At 42.6% G+C, this 22,492-nt stretch overlaps 1 long non-coding RNA gene across 1 annotated transcript; it reads right to left on the bottom strand.

Moving 5' to 3' along the window:
• Positions 1-510: 510 nt before the first annotated feature.
• LOC117520536 lies at positions 511-20,897 on the bottom strand. Its single transcript, XR_004563676.1, has 4 exons — positions 20,829-20,897; positions 12,615-12,620; positions 10,176-10,178; positions 511-521 (listed from the first exon to the last, which is right to left on the bottom strand). It is a non-coding gene; the product is annotated as an uncharacterized LOC117520536 (long non-coding RNA).
• Between the last annotated feature and the right edge of the window lie 1,595 nt (positions 20,898-22,492).

Here is a 22,492-nt window from a genome sequence, read left to right as displayed (position 1 = left end):
GGCCAAAAACCAACATTGAATGCCCGTGACCTTTGCTCCCTCAGGCGGCACTGCATTAAAAATCAACATCATTGTGTAAAGGATCTTACTGCATGGGCTCAGGAACACTTCTGAAAACCATTGTCAGTTAACACAGTTTGTCGCTACATCTACAAGTTCAAGTTAAAACTCTACCATGCAAAGTGAAAGCCATACATCAACAACATCCAGAAATGCTGCCACCTTCTCTGGGTCAGAGGTCATTTGAAATGGACAGACGCAAAGTGGAAAAGTGTGCTGTGGTCTGATGAGTCCACATTTCAAATTGTTTTTTGGAAATCATGGACGTTGTGTCCTCTGGACAATAGAGGGAAAAGACCATCCAGATTGTTACCAGTGCAAAGTTCAAAAGCCAGCATCTGTGATGGTATGAGGGTGTGTTAATGCCTATGGCATGTGCAACTTACACATCTGTGATGGTATGGGGTGTGTTAGTGCTCATGACATGGACACCTTACACATCTGTGATGGTACCATCAATGCTGAAAGGTACATCGAGGTTTTGGAGCAACACATGCTGTCATCCAAGCAGGCAGGGGTGGTGGCCAAGTGGTTAGTGCACTTGGTTTTGGTGTGGCAAATCCCACCCCTGCCACATTTCTCCATGTAATGTGGAGTTGCATCAGGAAGGGCATCCGGCGTAAAACCTGTGCCAATTCAACATGCAGATCCACCTCGGATTTGCTGTGGCGACCCCGAGTACAAAACAAGGGAGCAGCCGAAGGGTCTTACTTACATGCTGCCATCCAAGCAACATCTTTTTCAGGGTCATCCCTGCTTATTTCAGCAAGACAATACCAAGCCACATTCTGCACGTTACAACAAAGTGGCTTCATAGTAAGAGTGCGGGTACTAGACTGGCCTGCCTGCAGTCCAGACCTGTCGCCCACTGAAAATGTGTGGCGCATTATGAAGTGCAAAATACGACAAAGGACACCCCGGAATGTTGAACAACTGAAGTACATCAAGCAAGAATGGGAAAGAATTCCACCTACAAAGCTTCAACAATTAGTGTCCTCAGTTCCCTTACTGAGTGTTGTTAGAAGGAAAGTTGATGTAACACAGTGGTAAACATACCACTGTCCCAGCTTTTTTGAAACGTGTTGCAGGCATCCATTTCAAAATGAGCAAATATTTTGCACAAAAACAATAAAGTTTATCAGTTTGAACAGTAAATATCTTGTCTTTGTGGTGTATTCAATTAAATATAGGTTGAAAAAAATTTGCAAATCATTATATTCTGTTTTTATTTACATTTTACACAACGTCCCAACTTCATTAGAATTTTTCTTCGTGAAATGATCGTTCACATACACCTCACTTCCTCTGAACTTTTTTGATTGCCTTAACAATTCATTCTTAAATTTTTTCTTTGCAAACTGGATAATAATTGGTTTAGACTTATTATCTTTTTTTGGAATTGAATGACAGTCAAATCAATAACCTGTTGCTCCAGGGAGTGAATTTCTCTTGGAGTGTCTTCAGCCATACTGGCACCGCAGCAGCCCTAGCATATGTTCGATGTTTAATCCAGAAACAATTGATTTAGTATGGATTTGGGTACAAGCAATGGAACCCGATATCCTCGTATTGTTCCAAACCTGGTTGAGAAAATCAGTCTTGGAAAATGATATTGCTATTAACGGTTGTAATATTTTCTGTTGTGATCATCCCAGGAAAGACAAAGCCATTAATATAAAAAAAGTTTAATGTAATGCTCCTTTCCTCTGTTTCTATTCATAAACAGTTTGAATTTCTGGCATTGAAACTTGAATTTCAGCAGAGACAGTCCCTCACAGTTATGGGCCACTATCGGCCTCCTTCAGTCTGCTGCGAGGCTCTACGTTTTCTAAATAATTGTATATCAGGACTAAACTTTGGTGAGCTTGTGTTAGTAAGGGGCCTAATGTTATGGTTCGTATGTGAGTGGAAGACGAACCCAGAAGCAGGAATGAGCAGTTAACACGGATTTATTGCTCGGAATATGACAGAGTACAGAATGTGCAAAATAAACTAGGCTGCCTAGCCGAGTGGAGATCGGCCCACTCAACGGTGGAACCAGGGAGTCCGCAGTCCAGACGACTTCAGTCCCAGTGGTTGGATCCGGAGCCAGGTGGCCACCTGCAAGCTGTCGACGAAGCTGAGAAAGATACACAGACGGGTGAGTGCTGAGCCAGTCACTGAAGTGGTTTTCACAGTCAATCAGAGACAACTGTCACAGCTGGTCCAGATATGCAGGCAATTAGACTGAATGGTTCAGTTCAGCTTCTTCTAGTGGTTCTTATCAGGAAAAGTTCACAGTTCAGTTCATATGATTATTCCAGGCAGTTTTCAGTGAACACTTAGCTTGCCTGGTGTGGAGCCTGGGAGCTCTGGGAGTCTTGATAGCAATCAGGTTGCTTCAGTGATAAGCTGCAGCTCTTCAGGCTGGTGTGTGGAAACACCAAGAGACAAAGATATGCAAGTATAAGCAAAGGGGCTAGGCTTACCATTTGCAGAGTTTCTGGCGAGGATGCGAGTGCAAAGCCAGGGTTCATACAGATGCTGATGAAATGTGGAACAGGTGTGTCGATCAGCTTGAGGTGCGCCACCTGTGCAGCAGCAGGAAAACAGACCAGGCAGCCCACAACACCTAAACCTTTATTGGTTGTCTTCAGCCTCAGATAGTCTAAGGGCCCTGTCCCACTGGCGTTTAGGAGGATTTGCGTATGGATTGCGTACAAAATTGGCCCCTATTTGCCAAACATTTGCAATATCCATGTAACATGCCTGTATGAGTCGGTCGTCTTCCGAACACGTCCGTGATCATCCACAGAGGCACGCATGTCCGCAGCCAGGATTTTTGAGCTGTTCAAAAATCTGGATGCAGATGACATCTGCCTTACATACTCCATACATACTCAATTCATACACAATACATACTCTATGCGCTGTATATCTGCCGTTAACCGCTGATATCTGCAAGTGACGGGGATTTGCGGCTTGGCAGTGGACTGGGACAGTGTGTAAAACAGATATATTGCGTGCCCATCATGTCCACATCACAAACTGAAATATGTTGTAGCAAATGCATACAAATTGGCCACGAATAAAGTGTTTTTATTACATCTGCTTTGCAGCTGATTTGCGGACAATCTCTGAATGCATAACAAACAAGTCACGTAAACCCAAAGTACTATATGTGGCAGAAAGCGACATACCTGCCAGTCAGTGCCGGTCCGGCTGTGTAAATCCACAAAGACGTAATAGCTGCTGCAATCCAGGACTTTTATTTAACACCAACAAAAGGAAGAGTTGCTGTTTATAGCCACAACTCACGCTGAAGTCTGTTTTCTGTGACGCTCTCAAAAAAAAAATAAAAATAAAAATCACTGTCTCACACCCCGAGCGGCTCCCCCCCCCCCCCCCCGCTCTCCAAACTCATGAACAGTTAACCCTCTGTGTTAACTGTTGACAACACTCTGTGATCAACTTGTCCAAGTCCAGCAAATGCTCCAGAGGCTGTATTGTTGGTGTGAATAGTGATGCCGAAAGGCCCGAGTGAGCTTATTTTATGACCGCAATGCAGATGCCGTGCACGCGCAACACGTGCGCGATGCATTCATAATACACCCGTAATACTGCTGTGATAATCTCAATGTGTCGGATCAGTTTCCTCACTACATGTGTTATATATTCGCCATATATTATTAATATATCCGTAATTCATACTGGGACATTTGTTATTTTTGGCCATTTTTGTTGCGGACGACAATGAACACCTGCAAATTGTATACTCAATTCATGCGCAATTAATCCTCTCCCCAGTGGGACAGGGCCCTAAAATCTGTGACTCAGTGAATCTGATTCAGATAATAGACAGTCCAACACGGCCCATTATCAAACATGCCTCATCGCTCCTCAACTTAATAATAAGAAATGATCCCCACAAGTATTCTGATATTGGGGTGTTTGGGAACGATTTGAGTGACCACTGTGTGACTGCAGTGGTCAGGAATGCCAAACTCCCCACAACTAAACCACAGATATTATTTAAAAGAAATTTTAAATATTTTTTTATGAGCAGGCATTCTTCTATGATCTGTCAGTTTTTGAGTGGAACTGAATATCTCTCTTTGCTGATATTGAGTTGGCCTGGCAATTTTTATTTTTTTTTTTATGGTGGATTTTTTTTATGATGAATTGAAGCTAATTAATACGCATGCTCCATTGGGTAAATTTACAATAAAGGGGTGGAATAATCCTTGGTTTTCCACTGAAATTGGAAGATTTTTAAAAGAAAGAGACCATGTCTGGTACAAGGCACAAAATATGAAAACAGGCTGACTGGATAACTTTTTGTCACCTCAGTAACAAATGTTCCTTCTTATTTAAGAAGGCTAAATCTGATTTTTAATTATCCAAAATCAGCGAAAATGTAAAAGATCGTAAGACGTTTTGTAAGGCTGTGAGATCTGCTTCTGGTGCAGTGTTTTCCAGTGAACTAATTTCCTGGTCAATGATTCTGCAAATCTGACTGATAAATGTGCTGTGTTAAATAACTTTAATGAACACTTTGTGAAAGTAGGGCACTTGGTTTTTTTTTTTCTTCAACAGTGATTTTGTAGAAACTGTTTAAAATTTGAGCCTATGCACAAACATACTTTCTAAAGTGTCGTGCCTTTGCTAAAAGGAGGCGAACCATCAAATGTGAAATTACATTGTGAAATTCTCACATTTATGTATTTTGGCTAAAGTATTTGAAAAGTTGGTCTGTGATCAATTGAAGGATGTTTTCCAATAGAATCAATATTTTAAGCCTTCTTCAGTCTGGTTTTAAGAAATAACATAGCACTATTACTGCTTTTTAAAAAGTTTTACGAGATATGTTTGAGGCATTGGATTCTAAAAGGTTTTGTGTTGCACTCTTTCTTGATCTTTTGAAGGCATTTTATCCTTTGGATCACAGTCTCTTGTTGGAAACTCTCTATAAACATTATATCTCCACACACACTGTCTCTTGGTTTGCTGATTATTTGACAAGTAGGGCATAGTGCATTCAGATGACTAGTGTTAGTTCCACCTTCCTTGAGGGCACAAAAGGTGCTACTCAAGGTTTAAGGACCTATTTTGTTCACAATTTATATAACTGATCTGTGTGCAAACCTGTCAAATGCCCTGTATCATCTTTATGCAGATGACACTGTAATCTATTGGTCAAACAATTACACAGGCATTTGAATTTTTGTAGTCTGGCTTTTGACGTAGTGCAGTGACATCTGAATAAATTCAAACTGCTCTAGAATGCTAAAAAAATCCAAAATAATGTTTTTTCAAAGTCACCTGTTTCCTTTGAGAATATACCATTAATCAAAACTCTTGAGCTAGTATTGGGATAATTCAGGGGTCTCCAGTGACCTCGCTCTCCCCTGTCTCTCTTATCCCGCATGTCCGTTGATTTGAAAGAAGGTTTTGACCAGTTATTTAAGTTTGAACATAAGTACTCTGAGGGCTAGTTTACCACCCAGAGATGTATTAAACAGAATTTAAATGTCACAGAGTTTAACAGAATGCAACTTTTACAGAATGCGTGAGATCATACCCAGATGTTCTGAGGGTCCCAGGAGCTGAGAGCTTCCAACCAGGCATCTGGTGTTCCAGCAAGCTCTCAGCAAAGAGGAACCCCAAACAGTGGGCTGGGCTCTGTTTTTATATTCCTCTGTCTTCCTATGCTAATACAATGATTCATGCTAATCTTAGGCGTTGTCCTTCATCTGAGTGGTCTTCATCCCTCTTCTTCATGGCATTGGTCCTGCCCACTTGCTTTCTCTTTCTGCTAAAGCGACACCTGTGCCTAAACTGATAGGAAATTGTTTTGGGCCAGAAAACTGCAAACTGAAAAAACTGTCAGCAAGTCTCATCATGCGGTTATACCACAAGAATATTAGCACATCTCAAAATTGCACAATATTCTAACAAACAAGTCTAATCATACCCATATATCAAGCTTAGTCTCCTTAACTGTTTGTGGTCAGTACTGGCATCCTGTTCCATATGCTGTTTGCAACATGTGGATGTTTCTTAATGTATCTTTCTGGGCTTCACTGAAAAAGGGACACATCACATTTGTAACACTTTGAAAATGATTATATGTATAAGTAAATCATCTTTATAACAGCTAAACTAATACTTGAAGCATAAGCAAATCTTAAAACAAAAGCAAATGTAATCATAAACATAACATACCTTTAATTTGGTACACACAATACACAATTCAAAAGCATACAAACATATATTTCAAAAGTATTTGAACATATAGATATCATGTAACTAACCTTAGCTATTGATTACATGTTTAATAAGCATTGATAAATATTCATCCCTATAAAAATATGAATAATATATTCTTCAACAGCAACAGGCTCTATTAATATATAAATGATCACTTCCAAACATTAGAACACACTCATACGAGGTCTGTTAGAAAAGTAACGGACCTTTTTATTTTTTGCAAAAACTATATGGATTTGAATCATGTGTGCTTGCATCAGCCAAGCTTGAACCTTCCTGCACATGCGTGAGTTTTTTCACGCCTGTCGGTTGCGTCATTCGCCTGTGGACATGTCTTCCAGCATTCATAAGATTCAGACGGCTTCTGGTGGCTTTTTAGTCGAGTGAGTATCCGACAAATTGTGGAGAGCTGGGCATGTCAACATGTCCCGTGAGACTTCCATCACAGACTTGCTTTTGTTCTCCACCATTGCGGCTTCGTCCTGATGCGCGAATTCCGCCGCACGTCTTTCATTACAAAATCTCCTTTAACAGTGGAATGTGCCTAAAAATGGCTATGCCCACCTCTTCCTCAATTTCTCTGGGTTACACGACGTCCCAGAACAACACAGCCTTCACTTTGGAAATGATATGGTCATTTCAGCCTGTCAACGGCCACTCGGAGCGCAGTGCGCCCTCAGCCGCTGTGGGCCGTCTTTAATCCGGTTGTAATGGTCCTTAATCCTTGTGATGCCCATAGAATGTTCACCGAAAGCCATCTGAATTTTCCGAATGGTTTCCACCTGGCTGTCTCTCACAGTTTCTAAAAAAAATTGATGCAGCGCTGCTCCAATCGTTCAGACATTTTCCTGACAATATAAATCCGACGAGCAGGGAGGACCAATGCTCACTCAAAGCCTGCCCACAGGCGAATGACGCAAGGCGTGAAAAACTCACACATGCGCACAAAGGTTCAAGCTTGGCTGATGCAAGCGCACATGATTCAAATCCATTTAGTTTTTGCAAAAAATAAAAAGGTCCGTTACTTTTCTAACAGACCTCGTATATGTAACAATATATTCTTGGCTCAGTAAAAGATAAATAATATTATGATGATTCTGAATGGGGAAAAAAAGCACAAATGGTTAATGCATATTTAAGCACATTTAGGATATATTCCTTCAAGAGTTAGCATTTACAAGTATTTGGGATTAAGTATTGATATGGAGCTTTCTTTTAAAGTTCATCTTCAACAATTGATCTCCAAATTAAGGGTAATGCTAGGCTTCCTTTATAGAAACAAGTCATGTTTTTCCTTAAGAGCTCGGAAGCTCCTGACAACTGCAACTGTCTTGCCTTTAGTGGATGACAGTGATGTTGTGCATATGTGTGCTTCAACCAGTTGTCTACAGTCCTTTATCCAGGTGCATAGATGTCAACCTCACTCCAGAAAGCACAAAGAGGGTGCAGGTTTCATCGTAACCACCAACTCCACTATGTGATTTCACTAACAGCAGACAGGATTACCCCTCGCTCACACTGACTGTGGTGTTACCATTGCGGGGTATGGATGTGGGACCCGCAGACAATCCAAGTCATTAAAAAGATAGAAACCTCTCTCAGTGGCCATGGAGCTCTGCGGCTGCGGTTACCGAGACCCTGTGGTGCTGCAGAAGTCTATCCTTGCGGGCTGCCGGAGCGCTCCGCATCCAAACAGCCAGCGTAGTCTCTGGACCTGTTGCCAGAGTTGGCTGCAGCTCCACCACCACCTTCCGTCTTGACTCTTGTAGAGAAAAATAAAACAGAAGCCACCAAAAGCTGGCGTTTTTAACCTAACCAGACCCCTCCTACCGAGAGGCCAACTGCTACAGGCTAGTGACTAAACAATAGCTCTAATTAGCACCTATTGTGCTCTAGTTAGCACCCTCCTAATGACAGGGCAGCTGTTCCTCCTAATGATGGGACGGAAGTCTCTCCTGATGGCTCCCTTGACGACTCTCCTGATGACGTGAAAGACTCATTACCATGAACAAAAGACTGAAACTGCTTTGACCTGAGTACCCCATTGTAAACAGGGGACAAAGCATGTCTGAGACCCCCTCCCCGGTTAAGGCTGGGTTTCAACTGTTTTACAAAGAATGCTTCCTTGACACCTCTCTCAAACCATTTCTTCTCTCTGGCTAAGATTTTAACTTCCTTGTCCTCAAACGTGTGGTTAGTGTCTTTCAGGTGGAGATGAACTGCAGACTGAGGTCCACTGGCGCCCTCTCTGCGGTGCTGGTATAGCCTTTTGTGTAAAGGTTGCTTAGTCTCACCTATGTAGTGTTCATTACAGTTTTCCTGACATCTGATAGAATACACTACATTGCTCTGTTTGTAACTAGGGATCCTGTCCTTAGGGTGAGCTAATTTCTGTCTCAAGGTGTTAACCGGTTTAAAGTAAACTGGGATTTTGTGCTGTCTGAAGATCCTCTGTAGTTTTTCCCCTACTCCTGCTAAATAAGGGAGAGACACGCCTCTTCTTCTTGTCTCCATCTCCTGTCTATCTGGTCTCTTTGTTTTCTGGGACTTCTGCACTTTGTCCAGGGACCATCGTGGGTACCCATATACTGTGAGGGCTTTCCGTACAAGTTGTTGTTCTTTAGCCCTTCCCTCTGCAGTTGTGGGCACCTGTAGGGCTCTGTGTTGAAGAGTCCTGATCATCCCGAGCTTGTGTTCAAGGGGGTGGTTTGAGCCAAAGAGCAGATATTGGTCAGTGTGAGTGGGTTTTCTGTAAACCCCTGTCTGGAGCTGCCTGTTCTCTCCAGTCGTAACATCACAGTCCAAGAAGGCTAAATGGTTGTTTCTGGCATCCTCACATGTGAACTTGATATTGGAATCCACCGAGTTGATGTGTTCTGTAAAGTCTTCGACCTCCTGTTGCTTGATTTTAACCCATGTGTCATCGACATATCTGAACCAGTGACTGGGAGAGATGCCCGTGAAAGACGTCAAGGCTGTCTTCTCCACTTGCTCCATGTACAGATTGGCCACAATGGGGGATACCGGAGACCCCATCGCACAACCATGGATCTGCCTGTAGTAATTCCCCCTAAACAGGAAATACGTGGTGTTAGGACAGATCTCCAAGAGTTGACAGATGTGGTCTGGTGTGAGTTTGGTCCTTTCAAGTAGACACACATCCTCCAGCAGTCTCTGCCTCACAGCTGAGATGGCCTCAGTGGTGGGGATGCAGGTGAATAATGATGTCAAATCAAATTACACCATAGTTTCATCTGCCTCCAGCTGCAGGTCCTTGATCTTGTTCACAAAATCTTGTGTGTTCTCCACATGGTGGTCTGAGTTACCCACTAGAGGAGCCAAAATCCACTTGAGGTGCTTGGCCAAATTGTATGTGATGGAATCTGTGCTACATACAATAGGCCTGAGTGGCATGTCCTGTTTGTGGATTTTGGGCAGTCCATAGATGCATGGAGTGGCGTCCCCCGGGTACAGTCTGTAGTATGTCTGCCTGTCGATGAGTCCCTCTTTCTCCACAGAAACATTGCTACTTTGACATCAACAATCCAACACGACCTTTAAATAGGAGTCAAAAAAATAATTCTGACGTCCACCATGCTGTGCATCAAACCATCATCCATCAGCAAGACAAACTCTGCCATGTTTGTTTTAAAGCTAAGCACTGCCCAGCTTGTGTTAGCGTGTGTGAGGTATGAGGTGTGCAGTGCGCGCTCACACAAATGGAAAGGCGCTTGTGTGCACGTGTACTACCAAAAAAAGGACTGTGTATTTCCTCAGTGTAGCGAAAAAAAAATCACGTCAAATGATTTTACAGCACAATACAACCAAAAGGAGCAGTGGGCAGCCACAGTCTGGTGCCTGGGGACCAACTCAAGATGTAGAGACACTGCCTTGCTCAGGAACAGAGAAAGCAGCAGAATATAAATCAACATGTTTTTTTGTTTTGTTTTGTTTTTATTACTGTTGGAGTAAACCCATGCAGACATGTGAGAACATGCAAACTTCACACAGAAAGAGCAGGAAGCGATCCCACGACCTTCTTGTAGTGAGGCACCAGTGCTAACCACTAAGCCACCATGCTGCCCAAGCCACCATGGAGTTTGCTGATGGTTACTCCACTACTGAATCAGTACCCATAGAGCCACTGTATGTGGTGACTTGGCTGAGGACGTTGAGGCTTAGGCATAACAGCAGTGGGGTCAGTACATCGCTTTTGGTATATGCTGCAAGATATATATATAGACTCAACAAAAATATAAACGCAACACTTTTGGTTTTGCTCCCATTTTGTATGAGATGAACTCAAAGATCTAAAACTTTTTCCACATACACAATATCACCATTTACCTCAAATATTGTTCACAAACCAGTCTAAATCTGTGATAGTGAACACTTCTCCTTTGCTGAGATAATCCATTCCACCTCACAGGTGTGCCATATCAAGATGCTGATTAGACACCATGATTAGTGCACAGGTGTGCCTTAGACTGCCCACAATAAAAGGCCACTCTAAAAGGTGCAGTTTTATCACACAGCACAATGCCACAGATGTCGCAAGATTTGAGGGAGCGTGCAATTGGCATGCTGACAGCAGGAATGTCAACCAGAGCTGTTGCTCGTGTATTGAATGTTCATTTCTCTACCATAAACCGTCTCCAAAGGTGTTTCAGAGAATTTGGCAGTACATCCAACCAGCCTCACAACCGCAGACCACGTGTAACCACACCAGCCCAGGACCTCCACATCCAGCATGTTCACCTCCAAGATCGTCTGAGACCAGCCACTTGGACAGCTGCTGAAACAATCGGTTTGTATAACCAAAGAATTTCTGCACAGACTGTCAGAAACCGTCTCAGGGAAGCTCATCTCATGCTCGTCGTCCTCATCGGGGTCTCGACCTGACTCCAGTTCATCGTCGTAACCGACTTGAGTGGGCAAATGCTCACATTCACTGGCGTTTGGCACGTTGGAGAGGTGTTCTCTTCAAGGATGAATCCCGGTTCACACTGTTCAGGGTAGATGGCAGACAGCGTGTGTGGTATCATGTGGGTGAGTGGTTTTCTGATGTCAATGTTGTGGATCGAGTGGCCCATGGTGGCGGTGGGGTTATGGTATGGGCAGGCGTCTGTTATGGACGAAGAACACAGGTGCATTTTATTGATGGCATTTTGAATGCACAGAGATACTGTGACAAGATCCTGAGGCCCATTGTTGTGCCATACATACAAGAACATCACCTCATGTTGCAGCAGGATAATGCACGGCCCCATGTTGCAAGGATCTGTACACAATTCTTGGAAGCTGAAAATGTCCCAGTTCTTGCATGGCCGGCATACTCACCGGACATGTCACCCATTGAGCATGTTTGGGATGCTCTGGACCGGCGTATACGACAGCGTGTACCAGTTCCTGCCAATATCCAGCAACTTCGCACAGCCATTGAAGAGGAGTGGACCAACATTCCACAGGCCACAATTGACAACCTGATCAACTCTATGCAAAGGAGATGTGTTGCACTGCATGAAGCAAATGGTGGTCACACCAGATACTGACTGGTATCCCCCCCAATAAAACAAAACTGCACCTTTCAGAGTGGCCTTTTATTGTGGACAGTCTAAGGCACACCTGTGCACTAATCATGGTGTCTAATCAGCATCTTGATATGGCACACCTGTGAGGTGGGATGGATTATCTCAGCAAAGGAGAAGTGCTCACTATCACAGATTTAGACTGGTTTGTGAACAATATTTGAGGGAAATGGTGATATTGTGTATGTGGAAAAAGTTTTAGATCTTTGAGTTCATCTCATACAAAATGGGAGCAAAACCAAAAGTGTTGCGTTTATATTTTTGTTGAATGCTTGGAATACACCTTGATATCTATGACAATATACCTTGCATATTAGGAACCAGAAGGTTGTAAAAGCTGAAAACTGAACCCTAGATGAATGAAACTGATCTAATGTGCAGTCATGGCAGAGACAGAAAACCTATATGTGACAGACAAAGGATGTTTACATACACTCAATGGTATCTCACTGAAGTGGCCACTCGCAGCTGAAGAAGAATGACACCTTTGCACACAAAGTGCTTAGCTCTTATTATCCTGCTATTCTTCATGTGAACAGACTGTGGGAACTTCCCCAATGTTCTCAAAATTGGCAAAATATATTCAAATAAATAACAAAATAATAAAGCCTACAGTGTTGTGGCCAGCCTTTGTCTGCCTCTCTCCCCTTCCCCTTCTGTCTCCTCTTGTGTGTTGTTTGTCTGTTTTCCCTCCAGGTGGCTCACTGCAGAGCCGACTAACACCTCATCATCGACTCGCACCTGACGCTCATGAGCTCCTGATCAGGAGCGGGTTACTAAAACCCTGGCTTTGGGCTGAGTCACAGCTAGAATCTTACGCCAGCATCTACTGAGACCTTGAACTGCCAGAATCTTGATTGCTGAATGACTGCAGAATACTGATTCATTACCTCGTCTACAGGGACGCTTCTGCGCGTTATTATATCTGAGCTTCCTGCAGCTCTTCTCAAGGTAAACCGGCACCTCTATTTTCTGTACTAGAGCTCATTGATCTTTTGATGTTTTCAGATGCCTTCCTGTGTGGCTTCCATGCTGCACTGCTCCTGGCTCCCACTTTCAGCACCACGTCACTTTGGAACTCGCTCCTGCTCTCACCCTCAGAGCACGCTGCTCTCCCTTGTTAGCTAAGTTCCTGCATGACTCTGAGGTTGTGATATTATGCTCTCACCCTGCTCCTGTTTGTGACTGTGCATAACCAAGAACTGTTTGCAAAAACTCCATGAACTGTTATACAGAACTACTAAGAACTTTCGAAGTCCTTTCTGAAGTCAAGTCAAGCTTAATTTGAACTGCATCATAAGATGTGTTGCTGCTTACCTCTGTGGACAATTCATGAACTGTGAACATTTCCTGAACAGTGAACTTTATTTCCTGAACTGTGAGCATTCCTGCCTTAAACATAACATGAACTGTCTGTTGTTAAAGGCTCCCAGTGTTACGTGTGCATTCACTAACCTTCTGTTCTCCTCGTCCTCCAAGAACATTTCTCATCCTCAGCTCTGTGCATCCCACCTGGCTCCGGTTCCAGTCCCATTATCCAGGATTCTAGCTCATTCTCACACTCTCTCACTCTCCTGGCTCGGTGTGCACTGCAGCTCCCGGATTTCCACCGCTACAAGCGGGCCCTGTCTTGGCTCTGCAGGCATCCTCAGCACAGCTCTTTCAGTTATTTATTTATTGTAAATAAATCTCTTTTCATTCACAGCCCATTTTCTTTTTTTGAGTCCATCACCTGTACACTCACCAAGCTGCAGAATTGGTGAGCATATAAGCTTGCTGGATGCTGGAGATCCCTAGCTTGTTAGCCGCCGGAGCCTGTTAGCCGCTGGACCCCGTTAGCTGCTGGAGCCCGTTCAACACTAGCTGCAGGACCCTGAGAGCCTACCGGATGCTGGTGTTTGCTGGCCATCAGTGATGGGACACTGTCGGCCGCTGGTCACCGGGGGTGGACTAAAACACAGCCATTAGCTGTGCTCCGAAAGTCTTTGTGCTTTTTTAAAAATTGTTTCCATCGATATATTTCACAGACAGTAAAAAATGAAGCAAATTCTTGTATCTCTTGTATTCTCATGTGTTTTGTGAGGATCGATACTGCTGAACTGTGGCGGTGGGGTGCATCAACTCGTCCACCATCCATCTTTGGATTTCTCCAGGTCAGGGACTTATACCTGGTTATTATCGACCATTAACAATGTTCCTTTACATCCACTGTTGTCCTGGTATCTGTTGGGATTAAATCAAGTTAATCTTCTTTCCTTAATGTGTATATCTTGGTGTCTTACAGGCCCCTCGGCCTGCTCTAAGTTCTCTAAATAATTCTATCTCAGGGCTAAAACCCCGGTGAGCATATGTATATGTGCATATGGGTTTATAGGGCAGCTTGGTGGTTAGTGGTTAGCACTGTTGCCTCACAGCAAGAAGGTCATGGGTTTGATTCCCACCTGTGGCCTTTTTGTGTGGAGTTTGCATGTTGTCCTCATGTTTGCGTTGGTTTCCTCCAGATGCTCTTGTTTCCTCCCACATTTAAAGACATGCAGGTGAGGTGGATTGGAAACTTTATAATGTCCACGTCTCATTGCAAAAGAGATCTCGAGCTCAGTGGGACTAAGCTGGTTAAATAAGGATTAAATAAAATATCTGTCTTGCTGGGGAGTTTTATACACACAGAAAATTCACTCATTGAACTGGGAATCTCCAGTATGCAAGGACTCAATTTTTAATGTAAAGAGGAAATGTTTTTCTTCTTCTTTTGTCTGGCAATGTTAAGCCTAATCCAGGTCACTTGTCCTCTCTGAAAAATATTGATACTCCTGATAGTTTCAGAGCAAGATCTGGCCTTGGCATTTTACATTTAAATGTCAGGAGCCTGCTTCCTAAAATTGAATGAATGAATTAATGAATTTATTCGGCATACAATTCAACAATAACAAAAAAAAACCTCATAACAAAACAACTCTACAATGAACTTGTGTGTGAGTTGTATGCTAATGCTGACATTGACATGCCTTCTTCAAATGTAAAGCGATATACACATTGGATGACTGGTTTACAAAACTCTTATTGGTCTGGTTCTGATTTATTTATCCAGTTTACCTTGCAGATCTGAAAGCCGTTATGCTTTGACATTGAAGGATATACAAATAATGATTGTTTATGAGTTCAATGGTATGAATATTTTATGAGATGAGAGCTGGAACAAACCATTCAACGAGGCAAAGCTGAGTTGAATGGTTTGTTCCAGCTTCCACCGAATTAAATATTTGTTCTATTGAAAAAAAATGTAAAAACATTCATTATTTGTTTTATACTGCACGTAGTTGTATAATGGCTAAAATAGATCCTTGTCATTTTATATTGTATTAATTTACAAACAACAGAAAAGGGACTTACTCTACTTACTCACTCTAAATGCACTGCAACACAAATGGGATGAATAATCCATGTCATCCATGGAGTCTGCGCTTTTCCAACAGCAGTTAAGATGGATAGGCTATGTAATCAGGATGCCTGCCAACCTATTGCCTCTCAAAAAAATTTTTTTATGACCAGCTTACTGAAGGCAGCCACTCCATGCGTGGCCAGAAAAAGTAATTCAAGGACAACATCAAATCTACACTCAAAAAATTGGCTAATCCCCCTGAGAACTTAGAGCACCTAGCAGCTGACCAAAACACGTGGTGTTCTACCTGCAATGCGACAGCTACACACTTTGACAAGACCTATGACCAGGCCGCTAACGACCGTCGACACCAAACCATGTGTGTAGCAGGCACTGTCTGTCACACATTGATCTCCATAGCCACATGCAGAGACACCATCTCAACCTGTCTCAATGAGCCTGCACAGCATCATCGTCATCAGTGACGGACAACCGAGAGAGAAAGAGAGGTTTTGGTCTGCTTGGTGTTTGTCTGATGACACATGGTGGTTGGGATCTGCGTATGTCTAGTCCTTTTGTTTACCATGGCCTCTTTGTTGTCCTCTCATACATGTATCTCATTTGTCTGAATCACTCCTGTTATTTAAACTCTCTGTTTTGCCCCATGCCTGTGCCAGTTTGTTGTTCCTTGTGTCTTCATTTGTCGCTGAATTTGGCTTGCCTACCTGTGTACCAACCTTTGCCTACTTCTTCAGTAAAATTCTTTTTGGTAGCACTTTACATTACTATACAATTTCCATATTATTCCTTTTATTACCACATATTACCCTAATATTACCATATCATTACCGTGCTATAATGTAAAATGCTACCCTCTTGGTTTTACACACTAAGCACCTCAATGAATCTTGCATTTGTGTCCAGCCTTTTTTGGTTCCAGGTCCTTGACAGGTAGATAGGCAGGTAGATAGATAGATCGATCAATCTCCTTCTCACCACCGCTGGAGAGGGTGGTATGTGTGTTCCTCAAGCTCAGGTCCTCTACCAGAAGCCTGGGAGTCTGAGGGTTTGGTCACGTCAATCACAAATGGGGTCTTCTTTCCCTTATCAACCACTACTATATATGTCTAGTTGGTTGGCCACCATCTGCTTGTCTATCTGGAATTTGAAGTCCAAACAGGACCTTAGCCATGTTGTTGTTAATCACCCTTGGTGGCATCTCCCATCGGGATTTGGGGACTTTGAATCCATATGTGACCTAATATTTAGTTGTGCCTCTCAGTGTCCGCTGTCCCAGCTTGCATCTTGCACCGACACTATGTGCTGGACTGTCTGTGGGACACATTTGCACAGCCTGTAACTTGGGTCCTGTCAGCTGTGGTACATTCCTGCCTGTATCGATCTGGTGCTTAGGGCTTGTTTTCGTGCTGCCATGATCACAGCCTCTATGCTGTCTTTTAAGCCCTGGTCACACAGTATTAATGAAGGACACCAAAGCCAAAATGAAACAAGAAATCTGGATTTACGTTGACTGTTGGAGACATCGTTTAACGTCATCCAGCTTAGTTCCTGTAGCTGGCGCTTCGTCAGAATTTTCAAACTGTTGAAAAGTGTGACTGAATCCTGACAATAACCTCAATTCATCCATATTCCGTTTTGCTTTCTGTCTTGATGGTTCCTCATCGTTTGCGTAGTTCCCTTACCGTTAGCGTCCAACAGTCCGACGGCTTGCACAAACATTGACTATACCTGAACGGATCAATAACTGAAGCTCAGATGAGCTGAACATGACTCCTCCATGTGTGGGATGAAAAGCAACATTGTCATACAGAAACAATAGCTTCAAGATTGTTTTATCAACTACTTTACCTATTTACGCATGTTCCAGCCACAAACAGTCGGAATGTGCATGTGTACACATTGTTGTTGTGAAGACAAACCTGTTGTCAAGACGAGATCCAGCACCTGCAGTAGACACGAGCGCAGGCTGGCGCATGGTCTCATACTCGCTGTCAAGTCACGTCATCATCATGAATGTTTCGTTTTGATTTTGTTTTAAAGCATCAAGGTCACCGTTCGCTTAGATTTTCTTTTGTTAGTTTCGGTTTTGTTTCTTTCCTTTATGCGCTCTGGACTCACAGGCTTTTCGGTGATGGGAGAAGTGCAGGCTCATTCATCCACCTTTTCTCTGCGATTTGTGATTTTGTGACTTGTTCCTGCCTTCAGCTATCGTTGTGTGCCCTGTGACCAGGCTCTTAGGTCAGCCTTTTTCTAGCCAGTGTTACCTCTTCTTGATGACAGCCACTTCCTCAATCTCTTGATGGTGCACCCCATGGAGGGATGGAGGGACTTGTTCTTCCATGATATCTCAACCCAATCTCACGCCATTTCATGATGGCATCGTGAAAAGTGAAATAATCTATGGTTCATGATACCATCATGAGAAGCACCACATTATTGTGACGGGAGCACAAATTAATTTCATGATGGGAGCAGGAAATGTGGGGTGATGTGGGGGTCTGTGGGTGTTATGGTTAGGGGTAGGGAGAGGGTTAGGTTATGGGTAGGGTTAGGTGAAGGGGTAGGGTTACAAATAGTAATATAAAAAAACCAGGTCACAAAAATGTGACTCAGTTTGTGACAAGAGCACAAAAATAAGCATGCGACTGAGCTGGATATCTCCTCCTGTTCCTTATCATGTCTGTTTTCAGTTGTCTGAGGCGTTCTTGAAGCAGCTGATCTTGCAGGGGGCATGTTCCTGATGTTTTCACGGTTGTTCCTCATCTCATCCTGGATTGTGGCTCTGATATTCACAAATCCTTGCCCACTCTCCTTCTGTTGCTCTTAGAGACTCAAGGTGTGGACTTTGGGTGTAAACATCCTTGCATTGTGAGGACTTTTTGTGTCTTGACGTCAGTGACTTCTATCTCCTCATGTGGCCAACTTATTATTCCATCTGGGTATCTGATGACTGGTAGGGCATATGTATTGATGGCTCAGATCATAATCTTACTTTTGAGCTGCCTTATCAGCCTCTGTCTTACCTTCTGGAGGTTTTTTTTTTTTTTTTTTTGTGGCTGACCTTGCACCTTCACCGTGGTTCCATTTGGCTTGATGAATTCCCAGGTACTTGTAGCTGTCCTGTATGTCTGCTATCCTGCCTTCTGGCAACTCCACCCTGCTCAGTCTGGATCACAAGCCCTCTCTCCACCACCATTCAAACACATTTATCCAATCTGAATGATATCTTGATATCCTCGCTGTAGATCCTGGTGAGGTAGATCAGGGAGTCAATGTCTTGCTCACCCTTGGCATACAGCTTGATGCCATTCATGTACTGAATAGACTAGAGCCTTTATTGTCATTGTACATATGTACATACATACAACAAAAATTGTCCTCTGTATTTAACCCATCTTAATTTTAGTTAGACACAATCCAACCAAAAGGAGCAGTGGGCAGCCACAGTCTGGTGCCTGGGGACCAACTCAAGATGTAGAGATGCTGCCTTGCTCAGGGGCAGAGAAAGGAGCAGACTCTAAATGAACATGTTTTTTTTTTGTTGTTTGTTTTGTTTTGGATTTTTTTATTATTGTGGGAGTAAACCCATGCATACATGGGAGAACATGCAAACTTCACACAGAAAGAGCGGGAAGCGATCCCACGACCAAGGTTGGGTAGGATTACTTTGAAAGAATACATGTAGATTACATGTATGTATGTACATACATTTGGATTACTTGTAATCTGATTACTTTTGGATTACATTTCAAAGTCAAATTAAACAATGACGTTACAAAAACTAAACAAACGATTAAAAAACGTCAAGAACGACAGCAAAACGAGACACAGGCGAATTGAGGTTTTCGTTGCCCTTCGTTCAAACTTTCATATTCCTGATGAAGTGCCAGCTGCAGGGATGAAGCTGCACGAGGGTTAAATGATGCCAACAAAAGTCAACGAAAGTCCAGATTTCTTGTTTCGTCAGGCCTTTGTTGCCCTCCGTTAAGTGTCGTGTGACTGGGTTTTAAAACCACCTCGACACTCCCACAGATTTGATCCTTGCACAGCTGCATAATTCGTCATGCCAATGCGTCCTGCTTTGTCCTGCTTGACACCACACTATATAAAATACAGCCTGTGCCATATCATTTCGTAGCAGATGATGCATTTGCTCTCAGAAGTTGGCTGATGAAAGCATTCTCTCATCGCTCCCACAATCACAGAGAAATTAGCGACAGCTAAATTTTGTCTCATGTGCGTCGAGTGGTGGGGAATCTTGTCTCACAGGCAGTTATTTATATATATATGTATAGTAATGGACTGGTAAAACAGTTGCATTTTCATTCCTTCTTATGAGTTAGATAATGTATGTGTTATGTTTATTATCTTTTCATAATCTTGGTTCAGATGCCTTGCGCACATTGACACTCTGTTTTCGAGTAGGTTGTGCAATGTTCATGACGAGTTCACACATTTTCTTTGTGCACTGGCACGCAGCTGCACACAGTGCGCACAGTTTACAGCAGTTTACTATGAGTTTACTCATTGGCAAGCAAAATTGTGTGTCAGTATGGAGATCAAATTTCTGCAAGTGTCAAGGTGGCTATCACAAAGATGACAAAAATAAATAAATAAATAAATGTTTACACTGCCACATACAGACAATTTAAAGACACAATCCACTTAACCCACATGTGAATGGAAGCCCGAGAACCCAGAACTTATGCAACCACAGGGAGGAACTCCACAGAGAAAGAACCTGGCACTCTCTCACTGTGAGGTAATAGGTAAGTTGTGATGATGATAATATGGAAAAGGGAGAAAAAAATAAAATAAAATCCAGCAGCCACTGAATTCATTTTCACTGAAGACAGTATGAACTTAACTTTTTAACATTTTTTTTTAATGTACATCCATTCTTTGACCACAGAAAGCATGAAATATCTTGGTTTTTTAAATGTCAATACAATGAAAAAAGTCAAAGCAAATGTAAGGATCACTGTTTATTTTACTTTTTTATATATATGTTTTGGTAGTTTTTAACCATTACCCCATCAGGTTGGAGGGATATTGTCTGTTTGTTTGTTCCTTAAACATTTCATTTCCGCATGATAAGTGAAGAACTGCTATAGGTGTGACAGGTCTGGGTTGGGTAGAGGAAGACACCAATCGAAATACAGAGCCATCACCCAACCCAGATGGTAGCCATTTTGAATTTCTTTTCAGAATTGTAAATAATAACAGAAATCTCCATGTTAGGTCTTTGCTGGATAGAGAAAGACATCTATTGAACACCAGGTCCTTGGTTCACCACCAAAATGGCTGCTGACGGCCATTTTGAACACCATATTTTATGTATTAACTCAAAAACAACATCACGGATCAACACCACTTTTGCTGTGGATGTTCACACAAACCTATTGATGAATGTACATTTTGTGAATTCACTCAAAATCACCGCATAGCATATCATTAGGGCCCAAGTAGGGCAATGTACTGCGAGGACCCTATTGTAATTGCGCTGTTTTATTATTATTATTACTATTCACTGTGTAACACGATTTTTGTTCCTGACAAATAAGTGTTTTTGTCCAACTCAATTTATTGCAAAACAATAGAAAAGCCCATTTTTCATGTCAAACTTTTTTTGGGGGCCGCACAGCAATTTTATCCCCTCAAAACAGCTATTTTTGACAATTTTCTGACTTTTTCACAATAAAAGTAAAATACAGAACATAACTGCAGCAAGGTTTATTTTCAGAAATTTGAAAACAATTTTACAAAGTTAAAAATGAACAGTTTTCCCTGATTTGCGAATGTGCAACGAATCAGTTTCCCTTATCAGACCCCAAATGTAGTCCCCCATCATGTTTTTATTGTAAGATCCCTGATATCTGTGTTCAAAGTCCATTATGTCTTGGTGGAAGCACTCCCCATGTTCTTCTGAATATGCCCCCATGTTGTCCTTGAATTGTCAAGGTGAGCATCCAGAGTGTGACATCAGTGACATCTTACAGCCCATTTGGCCACAGTTTCTCACCAAAGCGTCAACCAGTTCCACATAATTGTCAGCCTTGTGAATGCCCAGAAACCCATGCACAACTTCAACAAAAGTTTTCCGTGCCTCCTGTTCCTTTGCTGTCAGTTTCTTTGGAAATTCAGGGCACTCTGATTTTCTTGACTTGTGGTCCAATGAAAACACCAGCTTTCACTTTTGAGAGAGGAGGGAACAAAACCTTGTGAGGATCCACCAGTGGCTCATGTTTAATGTTACGGCTTCCAACTGAGAATTCAGTCCTTTCAGGCCATTGCTTCCGGTGATAATGTGCTGCCCTGTCTCTACTGTCCCAAAGGCAGAGAAAACAGGGAAACTTGGTGAAACCTCTCTGGAGTCCCATCAAAAATGTCACCATTTTGAAGTCCCCAATGACCTCCCAGCAGATATTTGACACTGTTGCAATCTTCCTTGAGATGCACTGAATGTGCCAAAGGAAGTCAATCAACCAATCAACTTTTTTCTTGTATAGCGCCAAATCACAACAAACAGTTGCCCCAAGGCGCTCCACATTGCAAGGCAAGGCCATACAATAATTATGAAACACAGTCTACGTCTAAAGCAACATAACCAAGGGATGGTCCAGGGTCACCCGATCCAGCCCTAACTATAAGCCTTAGCGAAAAGGAAAGTTTTAAGCCTAATCTTAAAAGTAGAGAGGGTATCTGTCTCCCTGATCTGAATTGGGAGCTGGTTCCACAGGAGAGGAGCCTGAAAGCTGAAGGCTCTGCCTCCCATTCTACTCTTACAAACCCTAGGAACTACAAGTAAGCCCGCAGTCTGAGAGCGAAGCGCTCTAATGGGGTAATATGGTACTATGAGGTCCCTAAGATAAGATGGGACCTGATTATTCAAAACCTTATAAGTAAGAAGAAGAATGGAAGTGATGGATACTTGTTTCCATTGTGAGTAGCACAGCCTTCAGGCTTCTGGATGAGCTATCAATGAAGAGTCTCCACTCATTTGGATTACATGCTATTCCAATTGCTTTAAACAGTCCTGAAATGTCACAACAATAGCACAAACTAGAGAAAAGTTGGTGATGTTTTCTTTGGCTTGTTAATTGCACACATTCATCCAACAAGCCACACTCCTTCAGCCTTGAGATCAAAAGCTCAGCATTTGACTTTGTCAAACCAAGATCTCTGATGAGGTCAT

This window comes from Thalassophryne amazonica, chromosome 11, assembly GCF_902500255.1.
Source record: "Thalassophryne amazonica chromosome 11, fThaAma1.1, whole genome shotgun sequence".
In the NCBI taxonomy this organism is placed as follows: domain Eukaryota; kingdom Metazoa; phylum Chordata; class Actinopteri; order Batrachoidiformes; family Batrachoididae; genus Thalassophryne; species Thalassophryne amazonica.
The sequence above is the reverse complement of the archived record's forward strand: the minus strand, read 5'-3'. Positions and strand labels throughout refer to the sequence as shown.